This window comes from Cervus canadensis, chromosome X (assembly GCF_019320065.1).
Source record: "Cervus canadensis isolate Bull #8, Minnesota chromosome X, ASM1932006v1, whole genome shotgun sequence".
In the NCBI taxonomy this organism is placed as follows: Eukaryota; Metazoa; Chordata; class Mammalia; order Artiodactyla; family Cervidae; genus Cervus; species Cervus canadensis.
This window is the reverse complement of record NC_057419.1, coordinates 47761157-47769865: the sequence shown is the minus strand read 5'-3', so window position 1 is coordinate 47769865 and position 8709 is coordinate 47761157. Positions and strand designations below refer to the sequence as shown.

Below are 8709 nucleotides of genomic sequence, written 5' to 3'. Positions count from 1 at the left end.
TATTGTTGATCTGAATCATATCAATTTGATATTTCAACAGCCGAGTGTGTGTGGGTTTTTGCTAGCCCGGGGAATTTATTTAAAAGGTTCTAAAACTTGTACCACCACTTTCAGAGAAAGGAAGAATGGAGTTCCACAAAAAATCAAATATAAGCTTAATGGGTAAAGAACCAGAACTTATCACCTTCTGACATCTCGTCCAGAGTTATGGAGACACGCCAGCACTCCTTAATTACTAAGGAATCCAGGTGGGCATGTGAAGACCTGGAAATCAACTGAGGCCTTTTTCATAGGAAGGTGGATAACAACTCTGTCCCCCAGGCAAGCGAGGTGCCCGTCTGCCCTGGTGGAGATGGTTTGGGAGTCCTTTTCCTTCTAGACTGTTTGGCCCTTGGTTCACCACCATGTTACTTCTTGTGCTTCCCCATCTTCTCTAGGGTTGTGCTAGAATTGGCTGGACTGTGGTCTCCAGGATGGTCTCTGACTCTCGGGGCTTCTTTTATGTAGTTCTGCAGGGCAGACACAGCAGCACAGATGGCCTGGTTGCCAAATCCATGGGTAATCAAGCTGAAATGAGACAAGCAGTTCTGGATGTTGGTCTCTAGGAATGGGGTGGGCTGGTTGTTCCCACTGGGCGTTTCAGTCTTGATTGAGAAGGTCTGTGAATCCTTTACACACTTGATGTGCAGCCAGCAGCATATTCTTCCTAGCTGCCATCACATGCTGTCCTCCGAGATGAGGTCTGGTTAAATACTACAGCCACGGATTTACTAGGAAATTCTGCTTTGCAGACAAGGGCAAAGTCCTATGCCAAACGAACAGCCTCACCTTCTACTAAAGATGTCAGGAGGGTGATGTGAGGGGTGATATGAGTAGTTTTCTGTCCCTGGGCTGGAAGATTCAACTCGTTTTGTCCAACTTCTCCTGCAAGGACTGGCCAACATTTTTACACTTGGCTTTTCTAAGAATGCCTACTGGGGCTTCCCAGGTGGCGCTAGTGGTAAAGAACCTGCCCACTAGAGCATAAGACTTAAGAGATGCAGGTTAGATCCTTGGGTGGGGAAGATCTCCTGGAGAAGGAAATGACAACCCACTCCAGTATTCTTGCTTGGAAAATCCCATGAACAGAGGAACTTGGAGAGCTACAGTCCATAGGGTCACAAAGAGTTGGACATGACAGAAGTGACTTCACACGCATATGCAAGAATACCTACTAGTAATGATGCATCTAAGTACTCAGGCGGGGACAGTCACTCAGGACTTCAGCAACTGTCACTTTGTATTTCCATGCAGAGCTGCAGATGGACAGTCTTCCAGGGACCAAGCAGAAGACCTTACTGAGATTCATCAGAGCCCCCACCAGCTCCTCCTGACAAGGCAGAGTCAAGGGGTTCCTGGTCATTGAAACAGGACCTTTGCTGAGTAATTGTCTGACCATGCGGAAATAGATGCTGGTTGTGGACACATTGCACTTGTCAACATCCTGCATCTCCTCCACCTGGGTCCTGGTTCTCAGCCAAGCCCATGGTGTCCAGGGTGTGCATCACCTTAGATTTTTTTTAATCAATAAAAATTCTTTAAATATGATGACAAAAGAGATGAAGAAAATAGGCCAACCCAGGAACAGAAAGAAATGAGATATCCACAATATGCATGTCAAATGAAATAATCCTCAAGTCAAAAAGGCATTATTTGGGACAAAGTAACTTGTTACATAGTATTAAAAAGGAAATATATGTATATATCTATAACAGTCATGAATTGGAACACATCTAACAGATCTTCTAAATATATAAAGCAAAAAAAAGAAGAAAAAGCCAATACTGCATAGAGAATTTTAAAACTATTTTTTAAATTTAAAAAATTCTAAAACTATTCAATTAGTGGAGAATTTTAACACACCTCATTCAGAGAGCTATAGATTAAGAAGAGGAAAACTTAAGTGTATGGAAGAGTCAAACAACACAATTGACAAGCTTGAGCTAATGGATTATGTAGAACCAGACCCAACAGCTTGTGAATACATACTTTTCTCAAACACTGGAGACTGCTTACAAAAATTGACTACATACTTAATTATAAAAAATCTCTCTAGAGTATTTTTTAAAAGTCTCAGAAATGTCAAATAGGACTTTCCATGGTGGTCCAGTGGTTGAGAATCCGCCTGCCAGTGCAGGAGACAGGGGGTTTGATCCCTGGTCTAGGAAGATTCCACATGCTGCAGAGCAAATAAGTCCATGTGCCACAACTACTGAGCCCATATGCCAGAACTCCTGAAGCCTGAGCACCCTAGAGCCCATGTTTCACAACAAGATAAGCCACCGCAATAGAGGGTAGCCCCCATTCGCCACAACCAGAGAAAGACTGCAAGCAGCAAAGAAGACCCAGTGTAACCAAAAAAGAAATATAATAATTTAAAATGTCAAATAGTATCTCACTATGAGGCAAAAATTGATATAGCAATCATTACACTATCTTACATCATCTACCATTTGACTTATTTAGTGTTTGTTCACACATGCATGTGTATATACACCAAATGCACATATCTTTGGAGAACAGATGGAAAGCTTTCTAAAAAGAAAGGTTATTTTTTCCTGTTTGCTCGAGATACTGTCTCGTATGATTCACCATCCATGTGTTGCTATTTTCATTGTGTTTTTCAGCTGTTCATCAGAAGGGTGGTGTTGGAAACATTTGTTCTACATATCTATGAATGAAATTTGTGAGCTCTCAGTTTGACCTCAACCGAAAGTTTTGGTAGCAGGATGAAATGGAGGATAGAAGACAAAAATTAGAGTTCTTAAAAATATTTTTTCTTTCTTGTCAACATATTTAAACAGCCTCATTAGCTTTGTAGTCTAAGAAGAAAATAGCTGGAAAAGAGAAACTGATTTCTTTATTAAATACTCTCTTGATATTAGAACTGTTAACTTGATGGCCTAAGAGAACCTGTATTGGCAGAATGATGGCAAACAAATAATGAATTGAATCTGACCTCTTTCTTTATCATAGGATGAGTTGCTGTATTGATATGGTAGGAAGACGCTTCTGCTCCTTTTTACATCAAACTCAGAACAAAATTCTACAGTTCTGAAGCCTATAATTACTGCTTTGCATGTATGACAAGTTTAAAAATTAGGACTATGTTTTTAAAAAAGTTTCAGATGTTACAATTTTCAAACAATATTCTAATGGTACGTGATGGGGGCTTGGGAGGAAAGACCTCGTCTATGTGACAGGAAGCTAAAGACATTCTCTAGATCTGTCCCATAACTATAGAAACTTCGGGGGCCCTAACACAATTTTAGAATGTCAATGCAAAGCTTGTTGTGGTATTGTATAATAGTATTGTACTATTGTACCACTTGTTGTGGTATTGTGTAACAGTATCAATTGATACACAATGTTGAGACTTGTAAACCTATTATATTGAGCTGAGTTGAGACCATAAAAAGAATGCAAACCTGTAATTGTACACAAAATACACATAAAGACATGAGGCAGATTGAGTGATGCTCATTAACTTCTCCAAGATCACCTAGTTGGTGAATGACATCTCAGCATTTGATTCTAGGTGCCCCTTCTTCCAAGGCTTATATTCTTCCTACTTCACGATTTTGCTATATGCTCTACAAGCTGTATATTCTGAGGTAGGAATTTAACTCACTTGATACATTTTGTATCAGTACCAGAATCCTTATTTACCTTGCAAAAGAAAACCAATATGGGCCAATATGATTGTATCATTTAAATCTCAGAAGCAGTTCCACTCTCCCACGTTTGGAAATACGTGCGAACAATTTAATCAAATTTCAGGTAGCAAAGCAAACTTAATTGAACATAAACTAACCTTACTTTTTAGTTTGCAGCAATTGAGCTCTCTAACTTCATTTACTCACTTATTTCTTCCCTTTTTAACAAGTACTTATTAGATGTCCATTGTGTGCCCAGCATCACATTCTATGTTAGAGAAGATAGAAGTTACATCTTCAACTGTCTTTTCTTGTGGAAATGCTTATAGTTCAGCTGGAGAAAAGCAATATACAAGTAAACACTCAAAACAACTGTAGACTGGTTCTACAATCATGTATAGACAAATGAAACTGTGTGTTGTGTGTGTGGACTTCAGAATTCAAAGAAAGGGCAATGTTGCTATAAAATGGTATTGAGGAGGTAAGGCTTAACTGGTAAGTAGAATCACTAAGACTTGATGAAGAGTATGATTTAATTCAGCTTGGAGGGCAGCTTGAGTTTAGAAAATAGGAGAAACCAAAGTTAGAGTGTGGACCCGAGCCCTCTCTGACCTCCCAAACTAATACAGCTTTCCTTCTTTTGGTCCCTGATTGAGCAACAGACTGATTCCAAATTGGGAAAGGAGTACATCAAGGCTGTATATTGTCATCCTGCTTATTTAACTTACATACAGAATAAATCATGCGAAATGGTGGGCTGGATGAAGCACAAGCTGGAATCAAGATTGCCAGGAGAAATATCAATAACCTCAGATATGCAGAAGCCACCACCCTTATGGCAGAAAGCAAAGAACTAAAGAGCCTCTTGATGAAAGTGAAAGAAGAGAGTGAAACAGTTGGCTTAAAGCTCAACATTCAGAAAACTTAGATCCGGTCCCATCACTTCATGGCAAATAGATGGGGAAACAATGGAAACAGTGAGAGACTTTATTTTGGGGGGCTCCAAAATCACTGCAGATGGTGACTGTAGCCATGAAATTAAAAGATGCTTGCTCCTTGGAAGAAAAGCTATGACCAACCTAGACAGCATATTAAAAAGCAGAGACATTCCTTTACCAACAAAGGTCCATCTAGTCAAAGCTATGGTTTTTCCAGCAGTCACGTGTGGATGTGAGAGCTGGACTACAAAGAAAGTTGAGTGCCAAAGAACTGATGCTTTTGAACTGTGGTGTTGGAGAAGACTCTTGAAAGTCCCTTGAACTGCAAGGAGATCCAACCAGTCCATCCCAAAGGAAATCAGCCCTGAATATTCATTGGAAGGACTGATGCTGAAGCTGAAACTCCAATATTTTGGCCACCTGATGTGAAGAACCAACTCATTGGAAAAGACCCCAATGCTGGGAAAGATTGAAGGTGGGAGGAGAAGGGGACAACAGAGGATGACATGGTTGGATGGCATCACTGATGTGATGGACATGACTTTGAGTAGGCTCCGAGAGTTGGTAATGGACAGGGAAGCCTGGCATGCTGCAGTTCCTGGGGTCGCAAAGAGTCGGACATGACTGAGTGACTGAACTGAACTAAGCATCCATCACATTTTCTGAGCACTTACCAGACTACCTGCCTGGTTTCTAATAAGCAGAGGCTCTGTCTTCTTTTTTTTTTTTTCTTTCAAAAAATAAATATTTATAAACTTAGGGTGGAAGATTCAAAGAATCAGAGTCTCTTTCCCACCAAAAGCACAAATATCCCATGAGTCAAACCAAGGTAAGTCCATCAACCCATAAATGAAACGCCACCCTCAGGAGCTCTGCCTTGAGGGGCAGGGGAGCTGATCTCTGGCTCCGGGCCCTAGTCCCCCTTGGTGATCAGGTCCTCGATGTAGGCATCCAGCTCGTCGTCTGTGTTAATGTCTATGTCCCAGATAACTGGGAATTTCAAGCAGTATGAAGTCGGGCTGCAGAACCTGTGCCATTCCTACCAGAGCCGCGCTGACTCGCGGGCCAAGGCTTCTGAGGAGAGCCTGCGCACCTCCGAGAGAAAGCTGCGTGAGACGGAGGAGAAGCTGCAGAAGCTGAGGACCAACATCGTGGCACTCCTGCAAAAGGTGCAGGAGGAGGGGCCGAGGTTAGAGTCCAGGACTCCACTGAGGCTCTGTCTTCTTATCTAAGCATCTCTGGCACATGGTACATTTCACATTTATCAGTGAATGAATAAATGGCAGTTGAATTTTGGTTGAAGGAGGACTTTGTTGGGATATCATGTATTCTGATTTTAAACACTTTCTGTCAAGTACCTATTTTACAGTCTTACTCTGTCAAAATATCATTGTATATACTAAGTGAAAATTATATATTACTGCCTCATTTTGTTTGTGATATAATTTTTAAAAAACAATGCTGTGTCCTCTTGGGCACATTTCTGGAGAAAACCATAATTTGAAGAGATACATGCACCCCATGTTCATTACAGCACTGTTTACAATAGCCGAGATATGGAAACAACCAAAATGCCCATCGACGGATGAATGGATAAATATGATATGGTACACACACACACTGGAATACTACTCAGCCATAAAAAAGAATGAAATAATGCCATTTGCAGCTATATGGATGGACCTAGAGATTATCACTAAGTGAAGATAGGCAGAGAAAGACAAACATCATATGATATTGCTTATATGTGGAATCTAAAAGAAACAACACAAATGAATTTATTTCCAAAACACAAAGTGACTCACAGATACAGAAATCAAACTAGTGGTTACCAAAGGGGAAAGGGGGGTGGAGAGATATATAAGTTAGTAGGCTGGGATTAACAGATACTACTATGATAACTAACAAGGTCCTACTGTATAGCACTGGAAATTATACTCAATATTATATAATAACCTATAAGGGATAAGAATCTGAAAGTGTATGTATATGTATATATGTGCTGTGCTTAGTCACTCAGTCATGTCTGACTCTTTGTGATGCCATGGACTGTAGCCCGCCAGGCTCCTCTGTCCATGGGGATTCTCCGAGCAAGATACTGGAGTGGGTTGCCATGCCCTCCACCAGGGGATCTTCCCAACCCAGGGACTGAACCCAGGTCTCCCACATTGCAGAATTGTAGGCAGATTCTTTTCTCTCTGAGCCACCAGGGAAGCCTGTGTATGTTTATATGTATATGTGTGTGTGTGTGTGTGTGTGTGTATTGAATTGCTGTGCTGTATACTTGAAACTTACATGATATTATAAATCAACTATATGTCAATTAAAAAATTAAAACAATGGTGTGTCTTTTTCTAGGTGTTGATTGGGTGGCTTTTATCTGCTTTAGTTATCCCAGGGTTTACTACTGCCAGATTTGGAGACTGTAATGGACATATTTATGTTCTCAGCTAACAAGACCCATAAATGGAAGCTTTAATGAAGGTTTTTATTTTTTAAACCAAATTTTAAAATTGTAATGTTCAATATATAAATGAGAGCACATGTGCCCTGCCAGTTACAATAACACTACTTTTCCTATTGTTTACTTCAGCCTCTTAGATAATATATGCCTGGATAAAGACAGTTTGAGAAAGCAGTCCTGGGAAATTTGGTATAATACTTACCTAATGGTTAATGATCCTGTAATAAATACATCAAACCTGGACATTCTTGTCAAAGCTTCTAGTTGGGGGCAAGATCATGATGGCAATATAGTTTTTTAATCTCTCCAAGTCACCTCATAGCAACTAGGATAGCAAAAGAAAGTCTACAGGCAACATCTTCAAGCAAAGCAAGTGACTGGTACACCCATGAATTCCAGAATATGGGGGAGTGAGTCCAAACTCTGACATCAGCAGGATCCCTATGGGTTTAATAGCTGCGTGAGTTTAATAGAGGGAGGATAAAGTGGCGTTCTGATCATCTTAGCAGACCCAGGACACAGAAATTGTCAACAAATCCTTCCAAAAGAAGTACTCCACTTTGAGTGGAAGGTTCAGTAGGCAAATCTGAGAACAACCTGAGAAACATCTTCATAGTTTCCATTTGCAAATCCCGAAAGAACTACAAGAACCCACTAAGGTCTGTCATAGAGTACTAAGGTAAATTAAACCTATAAGAACTTCAAAAATACACAATAACATCTCCCATCCAGAAGAACTGAGACTCTCTCTGAAAAAGAAACTTGTTGGGAGTGGAATCTGAATTGAGCAAGCTAGAAACACTGGTGGGAGACAGAAAGTTTTCACACACTGGCCAGGAGAGGTTCTGAACTGGGCAGGTGGCTACAGAAAGGCCATGGTTTTTAACAATCCCTGGCAGGATCAGTTATGTAATTTGCAGAGCACAGTGCAAAGTGAAAAGCCAGAGCTCCTTGTTCACAAGTGATTAAAAATTTCAAGATGGTAACGGGAGAACATGAAACCTGGAGCAGGACCCTGTGTGGCTGCACAGGCCACATATCCATGAAGCCAGCCCTGCTTTGGAGCCAAAGCAGAAAAGGGAACCCTTGAGCAGGGAAGCTAGAAAAGCAGCTCTGGTTTGCCTCTTCCCTATTTAGCACGCATCTCCTAAACACACAGGAAAACCCATCTACTTTAAACATGACCAGTGATTATGATCAAACCTTTTACAATGATATAATAAGGAAAAAGAGGCGAATTTCCCTGGTGGTCCAGTGGATGAGAGTCCGTCTGCCAAGGCAGGGGACAGGGGTTCGATCCCTGGTCCGGGAAATTTTGCACATGCCGCAGGGACTGATCCTGCAACTGAACTACTGAGCCAGCTTGCCCTTGAGCCCATGCTCCACAACAAAAGAAAGCCATCACAATGAGAAGCCCGCACATGCAACTAGAGAGGAGCCCCGCCCCGCTCCACAACTAGAGAAAGCCTGTGTGTAGCAACAAAGACTCAGCGCAGCCAAAAGAATAATAATACTTTTAAAAAAAGAAACAAAGGAAAAAAGAAAAATCAAATAACATGCCAACAGATAATGAAGGCACAGCAGAAAATTATGATACAAAACCTTTCAGGTA

The 8709-nt window shown here is 41.0% G+C and overlaps 1 pseudogene; it reads right to left on the bottom strand.

Moving 5' to 3' along the window:
* Positions 1–407: 407 nt before the first annotated feature.
* LOC122435536 lies at positions 408–4439 on the bottom strand (annotated as a pseudogene).
* Positions 4440–8709: the final 4270 nt, after the last annotated feature.